This window comes from Sceloporus undulatus, chromosome 1 (genome assembly GCF_019175285.1).
Source record: "Sceloporus undulatus isolate JIND9_A2432 ecotype Alabama chromosome 1, SceUnd_v1.1, whole genome shotgun sequence".
NCBI classification, from domain to species: domain Eukaryota; kingdom Metazoa; phylum Chordata; class Lepidosauria; order Squamata; family Phrynosomatidae; genus Sceloporus; species Sceloporus undulatus.
The window spans coordinates 105,934,213-105,955,125 of record NC_056522.1 but is presented as its reverse complement, the minus strand read 5'-3'; the positions used below and the strand labels follow the sequence as shown (position 1 = coordinate 105,955,125).

Here is a 20,913-nt window from a genome sequence, read left to right as displayed (position 1 = left end):
TTGATTTATGCCACAGATCCTTAAATCAGTGGTAAAATCTTGCCAATTCAAATAAAGCATCATTGTCCCTAGTAAATAATCACCTCTAACAAAATTTCTCTCTTCTGCCTGCAAAGTAAAGAAAGCTACCATATATAATAGTCTGTAATTCAATCTCATGTATAAATTGAAGGCAGTTTTTTTTTTGAGGGAGGTATATGAATCTTACTATTACCATGTTTTAGTATCTGAAATCATAACCAATAAAAATAATGTTGAATCAAACTTAACTTGCCAGTTTAATATCTGTTGCATTTTCTTATGGATTTGTGTCCATTATTTTTTAACACAATCACAATACCACCACATATGTATAGATGAGCCCGGGGCTTTCCACATTCCAGCAGTCTGATTTTTGGTTCTTATAGATTCTAGCAAGTTTCAAGGGTGTCAAATACCATCTGTTTTGCATCTTATGATAATTTTCTTTTACATCAATACATACTGTATAATTTAGTCTCTTACACCAAGTTCTTTCCCAGTGCTCCAAAGGTAAAGTCTCATTTAGATCTTGAGCCTATTTTATCATAGAAGGCTTAACATATTCTTCATGCATTTCCCATTTTAGAAAAAATTATAAAACATCGAGATTTTTCTAGGATTTTCTGCAAAAATGATCTTATCAAATTCCTGGGCTATTGGTTCGATACCAATATTTATTGTATCTTGTATAAATCTTTCCTTAAATTGACAATACAGAAATCAATTAAAGCATCAACCTTCTCTCTCTAAATCTTCCTGTGATTTTAAGCTCAATTTATTGGTTTCCTTATCATACCTTAATACTTCTTTATAAACAACCCAATTTCCTGTTTTTTATTTCATCATTTTTATGAAAAGCTTCATTTACAGAGACCCATAACGGTAGCTTCCGATAAATCATTGGTTTAAATTTTAACCAAGCTTTCATTAATAGTCTTCTTACAAAATGTTGTAGAAAAGAATTATTCACTTTAACTTTGTCATAGAAAAGATATGCATGGGCTCCGAATATTGCATCTGCCATTTCTATATTCAAGACATATCTATTTTCTAATGTAAACCAGTCCGTTAGCCATTCAAAGCAACATGCATAAAAATGTTTTTAAATTAGGGAGTCTGGGAGGTTTTTAAACAGAGGCTGGATGGCCATCTGTTGGGGATGCTTTGACTGAGATTTCCTGCATGGCAGGAGGTTGGACTAGATGGCCCTTGAGGTTTCTTCCAACTCTATGATTCTATGATTCTATCAAGAAGGCTCCTTGGAGGTTCTTTGAAGGCTTTTGAAGGGAACAGAGTATGAATATTTTGCTATCATTGCCAACTGACTTGAGGGGACAGGTGAGGTGGATTCTTGTCCCAAGACAATTTCCTTAGGAAAGAGATCCAAACAGCACCACTTGGAGGAATCCCTTGGGTTTCTCTGATCCCTTCATAGGATCAGGCTAGGAGGAGCCACGGGATCTTTACTAGTTTTTGGGCCCAGAAGTATCTAGCTGGGAGATCTGGATTAACTAGGTTCCCACGTACAAATCATGATCACTTGTTCCATTGGCTGGTGTGTTGCTGAGTTCTGGAGTTAATAAAGTTGTAGATCATTTCAAAGACTCCTGGATCTTCTGTTTCCATTAGGGTGAAAGGGCAATGGAAAATCTAAGAAAGGGAAGAGGTTGAGGACAGCACAAGGAGAGAATGGGGATAAAAAGCACCAGCTAGAGAAAACAGTGGAGGACAGAAGTGTAGCTAATATCCTCCTCATTAAAACTTTCACCTGGCATCAGTTTTGATGCCACAGAAAATTAGGATGAAGCCCCAAACTGTAATCCAGCCTAGGGCTGTGTAGTAGTAGACACATCTGAGATTGTTCACAGATAGCCTTTAATGGACAAGATCCCATCATATTTTAAAGACTTTCATTGTGTAATTATCATACTAAATGAACTCTACCAACAAATATTTTGATTATAATTCAATTCTTTCCCTTTTTTGAATATTACAATAGTATTTATATTGAATACAGAGGCAGAAAATGTGTTAATTTTGTCCTAGGTAAAGTGGACCCATTGAAACAATTATTTAACAGTGAGTAAACACATTGATAAACCCAATTGCTTCAGTGGCTCTACTCTAGGTGAGATGAACAGTAGGACTGTAGGCATAATTTTTAACATACTGTACAGAATTGAACTATATATGTTTACAATGCAATGGATCCTCTGGAACTGTGGGCTCTGGACCTACAGTCTCAATCATCCATGGATTGTCATGCCCCATATTATTAAATGGCGGTGAAATGAACATGCATGCATCAGTGTGTCTGCATTCATATCACCACCATTTAAAAATATTGGGTGTGAATCAATTTTAAAAAATCAATTTAAATAAAAAACAACAACAACATTTTTGTTAATTAAGGAACATATCCAGAATGTTTGCTTGAATGTTTCCTTGCAAATGGATATGTATAACACTATATAGATTGGCAATGTAGTACAGCAACTGATTTTCTTTTGTTTCTTCAGCAAACCAGCATAAACACATGTTTGCATAGTGCTTACCTCCTGAATTTTGTGTTGTTAGGAAAAGATCTTCTTCACCTGGGATCACTTCAGATTAATTATAAACACTAATCTAGCAGACCTCCAACAAACCAGCTTTTAGATGCATATTCTTGTGGAGTGTAATTCTCTTTATAGCAGCCAAATATTTGAATGGAAGAAAATCTAGAAAATCATTACCCAGGTTGTTTCATCATTACATATATTGCCACACACAAACATGGTTGACTCCTGCTTACTACTAAATTGGGAGCAGGTAAGTAGGAAAAGTCAGGTATTAGTATAACCTAAGTCACATCAAATGCTCACTCAATAAATCAACGTATCAAAATTTCAGATCAGCCAATATCCTTTCTGAAATTATATCATTTTTCTTGTATTTTTTAATATCAAATCTTCAACCTTTATGAATAACACCATGAAATGTTCTTTGGGAATAATGTTCTGTTTCTGCACTGAAATGAGATAAATTGATAAATTTATTCAGGATATGTACAGTACCCACTGCTTTTTCCTTCTTGTTCACATCATCTAAACTCTGTATATGCTCAGAGGCATTTCATGTAGCATTTCACTTTTCAGGCCTGAACAAGGGGCTGGCCCAGGTAAGGGAAAGAACTGTGGCAGGAACCTCAGCTTCCTTTCCATCAATATGCAATAGCCACTATCCATTATGCATCCATGCAATTGCAGTCATGAGATTTTGCACAAGACTCATCTTACTATCTGGAAGCTGTTCTTTGTGAAAGGAAAGAAACCCACTGGTTTTTCTACAAATATTATCTAGATATGCATATGTGTATCTTTTGTGCCATCTTGCTACTTTCTGCACAAATGTTTAGCCACTTTCATTCATCTTGAAAGTTGTTTTGATACTTTGATACAATATTTTCCATTGTTTTCACACTGAACAATCCTAATGAAGCCTTGCTGCGCCTTCACATGAGTAACACCATATTTTTCTGCCCAGTTTTGCATCCAATGTGTGTCATTTCTTTTCTAATTGCTCAGTTGGAGCAGGACACATATGCTGGAATGTGAAAAGGCATTACTGTACTACATTTGGTAGAAAGCCTGGGTCTAGCTGTGGTTATACATTCCATTTAATCAACTGATACAATTACTAATTAACATGACAACACAGCAAGTTTAGGAAATCTTTTTGCAGATGCTATGGTCTCCAAGAAAAGCTATTTTTTTAATTGCAGCCACAGTGTTTCCTTCAACTGCTCAAACAGTGCTCCTGGATAAACATCAAGTTCTTGTCCTGAGGACAGAACACCAAATCCCAGGACAAATTTGTGACCCAGAGAGCTCTCAGCACTGTTGCTCCTCTTAGTTTGTTTTAGGTCAGGATGATCTGACAACAATTCTCTCTCTCTCTCTCTCTCTCTCTCTTCCTTTTGGTCCTAGGAATGTCAACAGTGCCACATACTATCATTCCTGTATATTCACTTTAAAACCTTTACTTCTAACATGCAAATTATACCTTGGCCCATCCTGGTATTCTTTTTGAATGCCTCCGTATTATTCATGAATATTTTGCAGTCACCATCAAAACTAGTATTGTCTCAAGTTGGGATGGGCAACTGTCAGGGGTCAGGGGATCATATTAAACCCTCAGTTTGTGGCTCCAGTTTGCCACAAAATGCCTCCAATATTCCCTGTGGGGACTGGGGGGAACATTTTCCATATCTCCAGACTTCACTTGGTCATATCTACATTCAGAAGATGTTGCTTTCAACAGCAGGTAAGGCAGAACCCCCTCTCTATTTTTAAAAAGACCTTATCTGTTATCAAACAGCTTTGGCATTTCATGTACTTCAGATGTGAAGATCACTGATACTCTTTTTGTTGTTGTGATGCTATTTACCCTCAAATTGACATTGACACATGGCAACCCCGTGAATCAGGAACCTCCAAGCCTGCCTATCATGAGGTCTTGCAAAGTCAGTGGCATGGATGTATCTATCCACCTGTGATGTGATCTGCCTCTTTCCCTACTGCTTTCAACTAGAGATGAGATGATAATTTGTTGCAGTTTGCTAAACATATTGGGGGGGGGGGTTGTGTGTTCTTGGCTGGTTTACATTTCTATTTATGAGCTAAGAAATTTGCCACCTAATCACCCAGGTGTGGGAATTTTCAGATGGTAGTAACAGGGTGGACAGTACTGTTTGAAGTATGACATTCTGGATATTTTTACTGCTTTGTTGCTCTAGTGCAGTTAAATAGCAGGGGTGCAAATAAGTCTGTGCGTCTTCAAGTTAGCATCTTCACCATAGGAAGTTGCTCTTAGTATATTGGCACGAGATGTCAAAATTGTGTTGTTCTTGCTTTACAAATGTTTAGATACAAATTTGTCAACCCTAAAACAGAAAATATCACACAGGTGAGGAGGATGGTACCTTGGTATAGTTTATTAGATGGTTACAGTGAAGACCAGCTGGGATCATTTTTCCAGTTCAGCCAGCTCTTTATGTGTTGCAATCCAGCCAAAATGGTCAGTTGAAGAAGCACTCTGTGTAGCTCAGGAAACACACACACACAGTAGTGTGATACTAGTCCTCAGAGCCAGCTTTTTGAAGAGACTGTAAATACTCATGCAGTTGTAGTGATCCATATCTGTCAAAATTTGGAAACTTTGCTCTTTTTTTAGGACTACAGCTCTCATAGCAGTAGTGGGGGATTATGGGATCTGTAGTTCAAAACTTTTCCAAGCTTTAATTCTGTGTGTGTGCGCGCGTGCTTCTTCTCACTTTCTCTCCCTTTTCCTCTTTCTCCAGTGAATGGTGTAATGCACTGAACTCAGTTGAGGATACAGTGTGAGGCACAGAATGTCTCATTCAATATGAAGCTTTTTCTTTTTAAAGCGAAATGGAATTTATTTCGAACAACTTTTAGACCAGTGTATTACTTTATCATAGTGTTTGACCCTCCAGCTACTATTGGACTGTGAGTCCCAGCAGCTCCTAGCTGATGTAGCCAATGCTGAGGAATGTTGGGAGCTACAGTCCAACAACATCTGGACCTTGAAAGCTATGCAGGCTCAGCCAGCCCTGTGCAGTACTTGGATGGGAGACCACCAAAGAACACCAAATGATCCATATCTTTCAGAGTTTGGAGAATATTCTGTGGATATGAGGGATGAGGTTATGCAGTGATGTTATGTATGGATTCTGTAAATCATCGAATCATAAGAGCTGAAACAAACTTCAAGGGTCATCCAATCCCATTCTGTGATATAGGACTACACAACTGAAGCATTCTTAATAAATGACCATCTAGTCTCTGTTTAAAACCCTCCAAAGAAGAAAAATCCACCACCTTCTGAGGCAGTGTGTTTCAAGTCAAGAGTCATGGTTCAAAATTCATCAAAGGTACAAATTCTCTTAAGAGCCCACCTATTATCTTCCAGCATTTGCTTTTCTCCTCAGCTCCATACACAATATTGGATGCATAATAATGTTATGGGTTTACGCTTAGATTCTTCTGGGTTGCTCTTCTAAAGCAGTAACTGGCAATCAGTGGTCCTTCTCCAGATGAAGTTGCTCTCCTATTCTTACCTGCCTCCATCTTCATGGTCAATATGTGGAGGAATAATAATTTAATAATTCAGCAACATCTAGAGAACCATCACTGGTTTAATATCTCTGTTTTTGCTCTAAGATATGAAAAATGAATGTTGATAGCCTGTGATGTTTAGGAAATGTATGTCTGAAAAGAGAGGATGGCCCTCAAGGCTCTAACTCCTTATCAGTCTTTAATATACTGTACTTCATTATTAACCTTTAGTAAAGGTGACATTTAAATAAATAAATAAATAAATAAATAGATAGAGTGAATGTGAACTTCTAGTCTAGCAAACCAAATATAATAGGCATCAGTGAAACCTGGTGGGATGAATTTAATGATTGGAATGCAGTAAGGGAGAGGTATAATCTTTTAAAAAGAAATGTTGTATACCAAACAAAAAAGGAGGAAGAGTAGCATTATATGTCAGGGATGTCTACACCTGTGAAAAGATCTGGGACTTAAATCCTGGAAGCCAGGTGAAGAGCATCTGGATAAAAATTAAAGGGGAAAGAAACAGCAAGGATGCTGTTGTGGGAGTCTAGGTCCTAGAAATAGCAGAAAGTTACTCCTGTGTGCTTATTTCTCTTTCTGGTAATCTCTGTGAACATAAAACATGCCATAAGAACAAGCTGAGTAATGGAAGTGATAGAAGTAGATGCCTCTGCCTTTGATCTTCCATTTTTAAATCCCTTTGGCATTAAAAAAATAGGGCAGATGGGTAGCAAAGAGATGAGGTTATGGAAGATTGACATATTATCTCTGTTGCGGAGGTTGTACTCTAAGCACGGAACACTCTGTCTACCAAATATGTGTCTTCAGTCCCATTTCTATGATCTTCATGATAAATCAGGCTCAAATTATTCCATGTCCACAAAGTGTCTGTGTAAATATGAGCTGTCTGATAGACATTCTGGTTTCCATATTCACTGATTCTTTATCCACGAATTCAACCATCTATGGCAGGGGTAGGCAACCTGCGGCCCGACAAGGCCTTGGGACCGGCCTCAGCCCAGTCCTGCTGCCAATTGCCGCTGGAGCCTTTGGCCTCTCGCGTGAGGGCGTGGGGCCTTTGGCCTATCAGGAGGAGGTGGGCAAGGGGGGCAAGCGGCAGGCAAGGGGGGCAATTGTCTATAAAAGCCTCCGAAACATGCATTTATATTAACATTTATTTAAAAATCAGCAATTTTTTTGCGTGTCCTCCATTTTTTTAAAAGGGTCCTCCATTTGAAAATATTGTCCTACATTTGTCCCGGTTTATTTATTTATTTATTTATTTATTTTTAAAAAATATTTAATTATTTATTTTTTGGCTTTGGCCCCCCAGTTGTCTGAGGGACAGCAACCCGGCCCCCGGCTCAAAAAGGTTGCCTACCCCTGATCTATGGTTTGAAAATATTTTTTAAAATATTTTTAAGAATTCCAGAAAGCAAACCATGATTTTTCCATTTTATATCAGGGACACCACTTTGCTACACAATTGTATTTAATGGCACTTGAGCATCCAAGGGTTTTGCTATCCAAGGAGGGTCCTGGAACCTGATCTCAGCAGATGCCAGTGGCCCACGATAATTCACTCCAAGGCATCATGGCACCTTTTACATTCAAAGTAACATAAAGGGGGGGATGTCTGCATTTCAAGGAATATCTTTTAAATTGCAATGCTGGGGAGATAATAAAGAAGGTACAAGAAAGGAAGCTCAGGCAAAAGTGGTTGAATCAGATCAGAAGTGATTAACACACAGAAGATTCCAGGTTTGAGATGTTAAGTTTTGAACAATGCTTGGTTTTCGTTTCTCATTCTCAGGCCACCAAACACAGCCAGTTATCATGATTGTTCCATCTATTTATAAAGTAATTTTCATTTTCCCCATTTCTGAAAAGCAAGCAAAATATTTTTTTGGAATTGTTTTTTTTTAAAAAAAAAAAACCCATGAATGTCATAAACCCCTGGCTGTGTCAGCATACACACATTATCCTCCCATTCACCGCATGGTGGCGTCAAACTCTTTAAAAGAGCATGATGCATAACAAGTGCCATCAACTGGATCAGATGATGTTTGAAATCTGCCATGTCTCACCTCTAGTACTGTAACAGTAATTTAAAATTACCATTGCACTGTAGTGGGGGGGGGGGTCCTTTCTTATGCTACATTCAGCATATAACTTAGCTTACTTTTGTTTGTGGCAAAGGAAAAACATTGCAAGTTGGTTTGTTCTCCATAAGGGGTGTGAAATAATGTTGCATAGGAAGACAGAGTTATATGGATGAACTGAGAAAATCAGAGAAGATTTTCTTACCAGCTAGCTTTCTCCCAGAGCTTGAGTAACAGAATACTTACAGGGCTGATGGCTAAAGATGTTACTGTGTGTATATACTAGAGTCGGAGATCTTCCTACAACTAGTGATTGATGAGTGAATTAGTGAGGAATTAGTGATGGAACCAGATAGGAATTTATTGTTTTGAATATTAGAGAAATATTAAAAGATGAGAATGGATCTTTCACTTTCTCTTTAGGTTTTGTCAAAACTGAAATCTTAAAAGGAATTTTTTTGTATTTTTCTCTGGTGATTCTCACCTAAAATCAGTATATACTTCATATCTCTGTGTACTGATGTATACTAATGAATTTACCTTTCTTAATGGATTTACTATACTTAGTACCTTCAGCTGTGTCTATCCTTTTATAACTGTTCTATTTGGGCTCCTTTAAGTTTTTCTGCCACATTTCTAAGATTTGTTTGTTTTTGCTCAGGTATTCTCCTCTGGTCATAGACAATTTCCATAACTTAAAGACTACCAAAAGCAGGTCCGTGATTATGCCACAAACTCTGCTACACTCACTGGTGTCCTCAGGTTTGGTGTCACCCAGTGGGGGGGGGGGCTGCTGGGGGACAGCAGCCTCTTGCATTTGCTTGCTCTGTTGTCCTCCCCAGGGCTGTGAGGAGGTGGCTGGGCAAGAAAGGCATCAGAACGGGATGGAAGGGGCAGGATCTCCTTTCCTCCTTCAAGTGGCTTCCTCATGAGGAGCCGAGTGGAGGTGAAGCTAGGGGGGAGGGCTCACCTCTTTTCCTTCAGCGCCACACAGCTTTCACATGAGGAGGGAGACAGGGGAAGACAAGGCCAGGAGGGGCAGCCCTCCCCTTCTCTTTTGCCTCCATGTGGCTTCCTTGTGAGAAGGGAATTGGGTGGAGGTGAAGCCAGGAGCGGACACCTCACCTCTTCTGCTCTTCCACTGGTTTTGCTTGCTCCTCATGGAGAGAGACATGGCAATGGAGAAGAAAGGGACCATAAAATACCATCAGTTTCCTCTTCCTTCAAGATTAAAAAATACCAAGAATATGGCAGTGGTGGGAAAGATGATGATAGTGACATGCATAGCAGAAGAGGCAGGAGGAGGAGAAAGAATCATAGAATCATAGAGTTGGAAGAGACCACTAGGGCCATCCAGTCCAACCCCCTACCATGCAGGAAATCCAAATCAAAGCATCCCTGACAGATGGCCATCCAGCCTCTGTTTAAAGACCTCCAAGGAAGGAGACTCTATCATCCTCCGAGGGAGTGCATTCCACTGTCGAACAGCCCTTACTGTCAGGAAATTCCTCCTAATGTTCAGGTGGAATCTCTTTTCCTGTAGCTTGCATCCATTGTTCCGGGTCCTGCTTGCTCCCTCCTCAATATGACATCCTTTCAAATATTTAAACAGGGCTATCATATCACCTCTTAACCTTTTTTTCTCCAGGCTAAACATCCCCAGCTCCCTAAGTCGTTCCTCATAGGGCATGGTTTCCAGACCCTTCACCATTTTTGTCGCCCTCCTTTGGACACGCTCCAGTTTCTCAATGTCCTTTCTGAATTGTGGCGCCCAGAACTGGACACAATATGAACTGGGGCCTGACCAAAGCAGAATACAGTGGCACTATTACTTCTCTTGATCTAGACACTATACTTCTATTGATGCAGCCTAAAATAGCATTGGCCTTTTTAGCTGCCGCATCACACTGTTCACTCATGTTCAACTTGTGGTCTACTTGGACTCCTAGATCCCTTTCACACGTAGTTTCATTCAGCCAGGTGTCACCCATCCTATATCTGTGCATTTTATTTTCCCCCCCTAAGTGCAATACCTTACATTTCTCTGTGTTGAATTTCATTTTGTTAGCTTTGGCCCAGCTTTCTAGTCTATTCTAGTCAGCTTTCTAGTCTATTCAGGTCATTTTGAATCTTGATCCTGTCCTCTGGGGTATTAGCTATTCCTCCTAATTTGGTGTCATCTGCAAATTTGATAAGTATGCTCCCAATTCTGTCATCCAAGTCATTGATAAAGATGTTGAATAGCACTGGGCCCAGGACAGAGCCCTGTGGGACCCCACTGGTCACTTTTCTCCAGGATGAAAAGGAGCCATTGTTGAGCACCCTTTGGGTTCGGCCGGTCAACCAATTACAGATCCATTTAACAGTTCCTTTGTCTAGCCCACATTTTACAAGCTTGTTTGCAAGAATGTCATGGGGAACCTTGTCAAAGGCCTTAGTGAAATCAAGATATACTATATCCACAGCATTCCCTTCATCTACCAAGCTGGTAATTTTATCAAAGAAAGAGATTAGGTTTGTCTGGCATGACTTGTTTCTCTGAAACCCATGTTGACTTTTTGTGATTATGGCATTGCCTTCTAGATGTTCACAGACTCTCTGTTTAATGATCTGCTCCAGAATCTTTCCTAGTACTGATGTCAGACTAACTGGACGATAATTGTTGGGATCCTCTTTTTTCCCCTTTTTGAAGATGGGGACAACGTTTGCCCTCCGCCAGTCTGCTGGGATCTCTCCTGTTTTGCAGGAGTTTTCAAAGATTATTGCCAATAGCTCCGATATTACATTTGCCACTTCTTTTAATACCCTTGGATGGAGTTCATCTGGTCCCGGAGACTTAAATTCATTTAGATTAATAAGGTGTTCCTCTACTATCTCTTTACTTATTCTGTACTGAAATGCCCCTATCCTGTCCTCTGCTCCATTATCCTCAGGTTGAGCACCCTTTGCCTTTTCTGAGAAGACTGAGGCAAAGAAGGTGTTGAGTAATTCTGCCTTTTCTCTGTCTTCTGTTAGCATTTTGCCATCTTCTCCACGCAGTGGCCCTACCGTTTCCTTCTTCTTCCTTTTGCTGTGGACATATCCAAAAAGCCCTTTTTATTGTTCTTAACCTCTCTAGCAAGCCTGAGTTCATTCTGCGCTTTAGCTTTTCTGACTTTACCCCTACACATGCCTGCTATTTCTTTGAATTCCTTTTTGTGATTTCCCCCTTTTTCCATTTCTTATACAGTGGTGCCTCGGGTTACGAAATTAATTCGTAACGCGGCCGCTTTCGTAACCCGAAAAGCCTTCGTAAGCCGAATTGCCATAGGCGCTAATGGGGAAAAGCCGCGATTCCGTGCGAAAAAGCCGAAAAAAGCACCAAAAGTTTTTTCGTAACCCGAAAAAACATTCGTAACCCGAAACAATAATTCCCTATGGGATTTTTTCGTATCCCGAAAATTTCGTAACCTGGGTATTTCGTATCCCGAGGTACCACTGTACATGTTCCCTTTCAAACTCAGCTCAGTTGAAAGTTCCTTAGTCATCCATCCTGGTTTCTTGAGACACCTCCCGTTTTTCTTTCTCACTGGAACTGTTTGAAATTGTGCCTTTAGTATCTCCCTTTTGAGAAAGTCCCATCCGTCCTGAACTCCTTTATCTTTTAGTATTTCTGACCATGGAATCGCCCTCAATACTTCTCTAAGTTTACTGAAATCCGCTCTCCTAAAGTCTAGGATGCGTGTCTGACTATGCCTGGCTTCCCCTTTCCACTGTATTAGAAACTCCAGGAGAACATGGTCATTTCCACCTAATGATCCCACTACTTGCACCCCATTAACCAAGTCATCCTTGTTGGTTAGGATCAGATCTAAAATAGCTGACCCCCTTGTTGCCTCTTCCACCTTTTGGACCATGAAATTGTCTTCCAGGCAATTGAGGAATTTGTTAGGCCTTGAGGATTTGGCTGAGTTTGACTTCCAGCAAATATCAGGATAGTTGAAGTCGCCCATCACTACTACATCTCTCTTTTCTGACTGTGTGGTCATCTGTTCTAGAAAGATATCATCCAATTCCTCTGTCTGACTTGGGGGTCTGTAGTAGACTCCCACCGTAACATCCTTGTTGTTTCCCTCCCCTTTGATTCTTATCCAGATGCTCTCCACCTGGCTTCCATGATTGATGTCCAGGATCTCTTCACTGATGTAAATATCTCTGACATATAGTGCTATTCCTCCTCCTTTCCTGTTTGGCCTATTTCTCTTAAAAAGGTTATACCCCTCTATTTCCACATTCCAATCATGAGACTCATCCCACCAGGTTTCAGTGATGCCTATTATTATTATTATATTTGCTTTGTTGTACTAGGAGTTCGAGTTAATCTTGCTTATTTCCCATGCTCTGTGCATTAGTGTAGAGACATCGCAGACCATGGTTCCCTTTTACTTGCTGCCTGTGCAAGTTTTTTTGCCTCCCACTGTTGGGTCCTTGCACTGTTTGCCATGTTTCCTCTATATCAGTTTGACTATTTTCGCCATCCCTTTTGCCTTCCTTAATATTGTCTCCCTTCCCCTCGGAACTCAGTTTAAAGCCCTCCTGATCAAGTTCTTGAGACTGTTGGCAAAAACATTTCTTCCAACTGGCGTGAGATGCAACCCGTCTGTTGCAAGAAGTCCCTCCTCGTGGAACCGCAGCCCATGATCGAAGAATCCAAATCCTTCTTGGCGGCACCATCTGCGAAGCCAGTTGTTCACATCCGCTATTTTCTTCTCCCTTCCTGGACCATGCCCTTCAACTGGCAGAAGAGACGAGATGACAACCTGTACATCCATTCCTTTCAGCTTCCTACCAAGCGCCTCGTAATCCCTTTTGATGTTCTGAAGGCTGTGTCTTGCAGTATCATTAGTTCCCACGTGGACCAAAAGGAAGGGGTAAAGAGAGAATATACAGGATCCAAAAACCTTTTGAATTGCTCAAAACACTGTGAAGTTCTAAAATTTGCTGACTTCTTATAAATAGATTTAGTCCCTTAAAAAATAACCTGAACTATTTTGATTTTTTTAAGCTAAAATATGTTAGGTCATAGCCAAATTATTACAAAGAAAGTCTACTTACTACATTGAGTTCTAGCCACAACTAGAGTAGGGTCATTGAATCAGGGGAAGGTGCATAACCCTCATTTAGCAAATTCAATTGATTCAAAGAATCTACTTCAGTTTGAGGTGGTAATTAGATTTAATCCTAAGAAACGTAATCACTGGTAAAGCTTGATATTATAAATAAAGCATTATATATTTATATTATATTATATTATATTATATTAATATCCCACCCTTCTTCCAAAGCTGGGACTCAGGGGACTTACAAATTTAAAAACACCATAATTAATGGTGGGTTACAAACCACCATTAGGGACGTCCTGAGGACGTCCCAGTTTGAAAAAGGGGCATCTCTTCTAGACGCCCCTTACCCTATCATGGACTCAGTCTGTACAACATGGCGGCGCCCTGTTCATACGGGCACCGCCATTTTGACGTAGCAGACGCTCTGCATGTGCGTCTGCATGTGGCGTACCGGAAGTGACGCCTTGAGTGCATGCCTCTTCTGGGGCCTGAGAAGGAGCACGATTTCCGCGCTCCTTCTCTGCAGCGTCCGGGAGCCGCGCCGTTTAAAGGCTGTGGTTCCCGGACACTGCAAGCAGAGGCAGAGCCTGACCGCTGCTTCTCAGTGGTCTGTAATGCACCATTGTCATTATTCCTGACAAATAATCACTTCTAAGGAGTTTTCTATCTTGAACCACCTACAAGATAAAACAAGAGAAGAAAAACCACTGAAATATAATTGCAACACCCAAAATCTCTCTCTATTGTGTCTGACACTTGTGTACTGTGTACACACTTTTATGTACTGTGTACTGGAGCCCAAAAGTTTCTATCTTGATTTTAAAAAGACACTTTCATTATCTCTGTTTATATAATACACTGTGCCTATATTTATATTGTATGTACACATGTTCAAATACTTGTGAACCTCTTGTATCTCTTTTTTCATTCTTGCTTGGTCCTAGATACAAGAATTCTCTTATATCCAGGGCACAATTCAATTATAAAACATGGGTAGAATTAACATAAATATATTAATGTGAACAGATGGACCATGTACATGTTATGCATGTAACATATAAACCCTAGAGCTATCATAGAACACAACCCTCCTTGTCCTTAAGGAGCACATTTCCCAAAGAATGGAAACCGTGTTAATTAGTGAGCACATGTTCACTTTATATAAGCATATAAGGTTCTTTTTGCCTCTAACAAGCAAACTTCCCAAAGAAAACTCTAAGAAGAATATTCTGTAAGTGCTACTGTTTTGAGAAGATCCAAGAGAGGGAAGAGGCTGAGGAAAAAGTAGTAAGAAGCACCAACCAGAAAAGACAGTGGAGGACAAAATGGCAACTCATGTCTTCATCACTACTTGTTGCTTCTTAGCTATTTTTCAAGAGCAGCTTTGTTGCCAAAAAGTGTCAAGATGATGCCAAGAACAGCATTCCAGGCCAGAGCTATACAATAGCAGGCATGTCTTCATCTGACTAACTGATAATGCATTGAATTTTTGGATTTTTTTTTTTTTACTTTATTAGTCAAAGTGATAATGTTTGTTGCTGTGTGCCTTCAAGTTGCTTCTTACTTGTGGTGATCCTAAGGTGAACCTATTAAGGTGGTTTTGGGGGCAATATTTGTTCAAAGGAGGTTTGCTATTGCCTTCCCCTGAGGCTGAGAGCATGTGACTTGCCCAAGGTCACCCAATGGGTTTCATGACCAAGCGGGGAATCAAACCCTGGTCTCCAGATTCATAGTCCAAAGCTCGAACCATTGTGCCACACTAGCTCTCTCCAGCGATAATGTATGACAAAGGAATTTGTGTTCCCCTGCCAGTACCTGCAAAGAGGCAAAATTAACAACAGTCTTCTTGCCAATGATTATACCACACATACCTTAAAAACAGTTCAGGAGGGCCTGATTCTATCCTATCTAGTAGCTGATAGATCTAGAACCCATAGTGGATATCTGACTTCATCAGACCCCATCCTGTGCTAATATTTTTAAGATGTCAATTTTATACTTACCTTACAAAGTAAACTCTATCAGCTGACATTTTGTCTTTTAATTAGCATTTTATTCCATTTTCAGAAGTTCATAATAGTCTTTTCATTGGATACACAAGCTAAAATCCTGACAGAGGAGAAACATTTAAAAAAAACCCAAAACAAAACAAAAAAGGGTTCAAGGAACATATTCTGTGCAAAAATATGTGTATTTTTCTGTGCAAAAATGGTTTCTACACAGAACTATTTCTGTAATGGAGAAAAAATGTGTATTTCTGCACTGATTCATTTCCTGGAAGGCTTCAAGATGTTTGAATACTAGAAGAATACTATGTAAAAGTCTCAGTGCTCTTCAACTCAACAGGGCTTTCCGACTTTCTGGAAACAGATTTTTGAACAGGAAATGAATAATAGAAAATATTTTTCCAGTCCTTGTATAGTTTATACAACTTGAATTGTACCATGTGTATGGTGAGGACCAGTGTTCTGACCAACAGTCTGTGAACACACATGTGCACAGCTTGTACTTGTGCTATAAAGTGCGCACACACCTAGTTTCAGTTTTCTCTTACATTCATATTATTATGATATGAATTTTTTTCCCTGAAAGGTGCTCACAATATACTTTCCTGGTACTAGAAAGGTCAAAAAATAGTCTTTAATATGACATGAAATTTCACATATCTGCTGCTGACAGCCATTTCCACACAAACTAGACATGCATTTATTATATTTTGTTCACTAAGCAATCACAATTACATTGTAACTATATAACTATAGTTACAATTATGATTATATTTATGCAACACTTACCTTCTGATTTCTGTTTCTAAAGTCAGAAAAGATTCTGCTGCAGCACTTATCAGAAATGAACTTTTAGTTCTTTTAAAAAGCAACCTGTTAAACAATAATTCTTAGGTCACTTACCTTACTGTGAATCATCTATACAGTTAAATATTCTCTGTGAGTTAGGTATAAGAGATGAGGTTGTGTGGGGATGTTACTGTATATATGGACTCTGTAAATCATAGAATCGTAGAGTTAGAAGAGATTACAAGGGCCATCCAGTCTAACATATTCCAAACTCAAAAGAGTCCTGATTCAAAACTCATCCACGTTAAAAATTCTCTAAGGAGACAAACCATTATCTTTCAGCATTTGCCTTTGTCTTCATCTAAGTATGTAATTTTGAATGTACAATACAGTTATGGGTTTACTGTCAGATTCCTCTGGGTTGATCTGAAACAGGGTTTGGCAATCAGTGATCCTCCTCCAGATGAAGGTGCTCTCCTACTCCTACCTGCCTGAATCTTCATGACCAATACAGAGAGGGGCAAGATTTCATATTCCAGCAATATCTGGAAATCACTGGTTTTCCATCTCTGTTTTTGCTCATTCCAATCTAATATATGAAAATGGATGTTGATAGCCTGTGATGTAGAAGAAAGGTATGTCTGAGAAGACAGTATGATCCACAAGGGCAGTCATTTCTTATCAGTCTTTAAGATATTTCATTATTAACCTATAGTAAAGATGATATTTAAATAAATACTGTGCATTTTGATGAGGATAGGAGGGAGGAGAAAAGAAGAGAGAAACAGACTGGTGACAAAGGGCTCAAGCAGATGGGAAGCTTGGAGTGGCCTCTGTCCACTCCAGTCATGAGTGAGCCCCAGATGACATGCGACCACAGCAACTAGATGCTGCATCTTGAGGCCAGCCACTTCTGCAGTCTTGAACAGACAGCCGGCAAGGAGCGGCTTTTTCCTGCTCCTTTTATAGCCGGGTTTAGGATGCTTCAGGCAGTCTCAACACAGCTTCCAGCCACATCAGGATGTGTGCGCGCGTCATTTCAACACTACATACCAAAAGCTCCCAGAAGAAGCTTTATTTTGCTTGTCTGTTTTGATCCATAGTGAACTAAATAGATTGTAAGATAAGATCCCACTATACACTGTTTCCAGACACGTTGGAATCTAGGCTATAAAGATGCATAAGCCTATAGTTTTCTCTGAGATTCATTCTTACTTTGTCAAAGGCGGCCTTGTCCACAATATTACCCACCTCCTTTTGACTGACCTTCTAGCCTATGAAAGCACATATTTTCATGACAGTACTTTCCAGGTACAGAAATTACAACTGATTTTGATGCTATATTTTACAGGAATTATTGCAACTAACCAGTGCAATTAAGCTAATGTGTTATACTTAAGTCCTTTTTTTTTTATTAGAAGGATTTCTCAGTTGCTGTCATGGCCAGCCAAGATGAGCTCTCGGAGGATGAGGAGGAGGATGAGCCTCCTCCAGAGCAAGGGCTGATTGAGGCTACGCCAGGTGTTAGTTCTACTCTGCCAGGTCCCAGCTGTGCTTCCCTAGTCCCAGAGCAGGAGGTCCAACCAGGTCCTAGTGCTGAGGAGAGACCTCCTTTGGTGCCACAGCCTAGTGGTGACTCTGGAGACGAGGCTTGCCTGCAGGGTGCCTTCTTATCAAGAGAGACGGGCCAAGAGTGCTTGCAGGCGCGGATCCAGAAGGATTGCAGAAAGACAATTAGCAAACCAGCCTCAGGTGGCTCGAGGGAGAGTTTCCCTGATTTAAGTGAGAGGGAGGCTTGAGTTTGTTGCTAGAGTTTATTGCATGAGCCCTTGGTGTGAATGCTGTCGCTCTAGCTCCTGACATCTTGTTACTTTGTTATCTTGACCCTGGACCGGACCTTTGTTATCTCTTGGCTATTGTGACCTCGGACTGTTTTGACCATGCTACTTTGTGGCTTCCTGGCTTCGGCTCGTCTTTCGGTACACTTGACTTTCTGTAACCCCGACATCGGCTTGTTTCCTCAGCTTGCTCTTAGACTGCTTCTCCACAAGGTTTGTTTTGCTTACACATGTTGGCTGAAGGCTTAGTTATCAGCATAAGTCAGAGATTGCTGGCAGCAATCCTGGACAGTTGCAAAGTTGAAGGCTTTCATGGCTGGCATCCATAGTTTTTTTGTTGAGTGTTGGGGTTATGTGGTCATGTTCTGGAAGAATTTATTCCTGACGTTTTGCCTGCATCTGTGGATGGCATCTTCAGAGGGTCTGAAGAAAGGCTGTTACATTGCTACAGGTTAAATACAGTGTGTTCAAGCACAATCTTAATCAAATGTCTAATATGTAAACCAAAATAAACCAAAAAACAACACAATTTCTAAAAACAAGCAGAAGAATTTGACAAAGTAACCATTTTGGAAATTAGCCAACTCTGGTTTCCAGGTATCAATTATTTTTTAATCAATTCTGCACAGGGTTCACAAGCATGTAGATGTTGAACCAAAAGACTAAGAGCCCTCCTCCCGACCACCATCTTGAGGGGGAGAGACGAGGCCTGGCCTGAAAAGACTAAGAGCCCTCCCCCCTGACCACCATCTTGATGGGGAGAAACGAGGCCTGGCCTGGAAAGACTAAGAGCCCTCCTCCCAACCACCATCTTGAGGGGGAGAGATGAGGCCTGGCTGGAAAGACTAAGAGCCCTCCCCCCAACCACCATCTTGAGGGGGAGAGACGAGGCCTGGCCTGGAAAGACTAAGAGCCCTCCTCCCGACCACCATCTTGAGGGAGAGAGAGGCCTTGCAATTTTTTGTATTGTATTGCAATTTTTACTGTACACCGCTATGATCATTGCGGAATAGCGGTCTATAAATAAAACTTATTATTATTATTATTATTATTATTATTAAAAGTAACTTAAATAAACATGTCAATTGCATATATATCTGTCTGTGTGTGCTTGCGTGCGCGTGCGGTGTGTGTGTGTTTCTTGATGAAGAACAGTCACAAAAATAGGAAAATTGGAAAACTGGGAAAAAAGAATCCACTCAAGGATTTAAGGAAATATAAAAATGGAAAAGAAAATCCTAAGTCTTTGTCTCCAAAGCATCTGAAAATATTTTTCTATTTTAAAGTGAAATTTCAGGAGCAAATATATATATCCCACAGGATATTAACAAACACACACACGCACTTTAACTCCAGACTCTTCTAGTCCCTTGCTTGGGTAACTAAACCCTTTCTAACTACACCTCACAGTATTCTTCCTCAGCATCCTTGGCTGCTGGCCCCTCAGGAGACAATGACACACTCTCCCAACACACTGCTCCACCTCTCTATTTATACCTGCTCCTGGGAGCAGCTCCCATCTTTTCTAGCTTCACTCCTATTGACTGTTCTCAACATTCAAAGTGCTTCTGATCTCCATAGATGCCTTACATTCTGTGCATCTTGAGCAGTACATCCTCCTCTCAGTCATCCACTAGCATTTTACCATCTTCTCCAAATCCATCCCACAATCCCCTTTGTTAACCTCCTCTTAAGAGCATGAACCTAATTACAGCTTCAGCTCTCCTGGCTTTCACTTTGTCATAGTCTCCCGTACAATTCACATTTTTGAAACAATAGAAAATCCAAAATGCAATTACTCTTTCATCTTTGAAAACAACATACAAAATGATGGAATTAAATTTAATCTGTTCCTGTTTTAATCTGATATTTTCTCATCAAGGGGAAGAGCCAATTCATATTTTGTAAACAATACATAATATGTAATGCACATCTGTAATATAATTTAATATGTGGTTTGGTGGCATACCTTTTTATGGTATAGAAAAAGTACTGCTCACAATGAATTTGAAGACCATTTCATAAGAAAACCCTTCCTAAAAATATGGTTAAAATATAAAAGAAGACTTAGCCCCAAAATACTGAAATGGATACCAATGGAGGAAGCATTTATAAAAAAAGAAAAATTGCTTCCTCTTCCTTCTCCTCCACCTCTTCCTCCTCTTCCCGCTCCCACTTTCTCCCCTCTGCCTCCTCCTCCTCTTCCTCTTGCCTCAGCCACTTTCCCCCCTCTGTCTCTTTTTCCTCCCTCTGCCACTTCCCTTCTCCACTTTCTCTTCCTCTTCCTTTTCTTCTTCCTCCTCTTCCTTCTCTTCTCTCACTGCTTTTCCCGCTGCTGCCTCCTCCTACTCCTCCTCTTTCCTTCGCTGCTTTCCCCTCTCTGTAAATTATACGGAATTGGAAAAGAAGAATCTGAGCTCGAAAAAGTGTTACTCTCAGAAAACCAACATACCATCTCTAAACTATATAAAATATTGTTAAATATTCAAATGGAATCGGAACCGATAAAATTATATATGATAAACTGGGCAAGAGATTTCGGAAATCCTATTTTATTGGAAGAATGGGGAAAAAATTGGAAAAAAAGAATTAAGCACACTCTAAGTTATGGAATAAGAGAACAATACTACAAGATACAATTTAGATGGTACTTATCGCCAGAGAAAATATCAAAAATTTACAAAAATAGTAAAGGGATATGTTGGAATTGTAATAAAACAGTAGGTACCATGTTGCATATGTGGTGGGAGTGTCCCCGGGTTAAGAAATTTTGGAAAAGAATACATAAAGAGATAGAAAGAATGTTAAATATTACACTGAAAATGGAACCAAAAATATATCTGTTAGGTATGCTGGAAGAAGATCTTGAAGCAAAACATGGGAAAATCATATTTTATTTGCTAAGCGCCGCAAGATCTATCATTGCAAAAAAA

The 20,913-nt window shown here is 39.9% G+C and overlaps 1 protein-coding gene across 2 annotated transcripts in view; it reads right to left on the bottom strand.

The window, feature by feature from the left end:
- The window catches only part of LOC121919093 (amine sulfotransferase-like), a 63,217-nt gene that overhangs the window by 12,587 nt on the left and 29,717 nt on the right, over nucleotides 1-20,913 (bottom strand). The window lies entirely within an intron of this gene.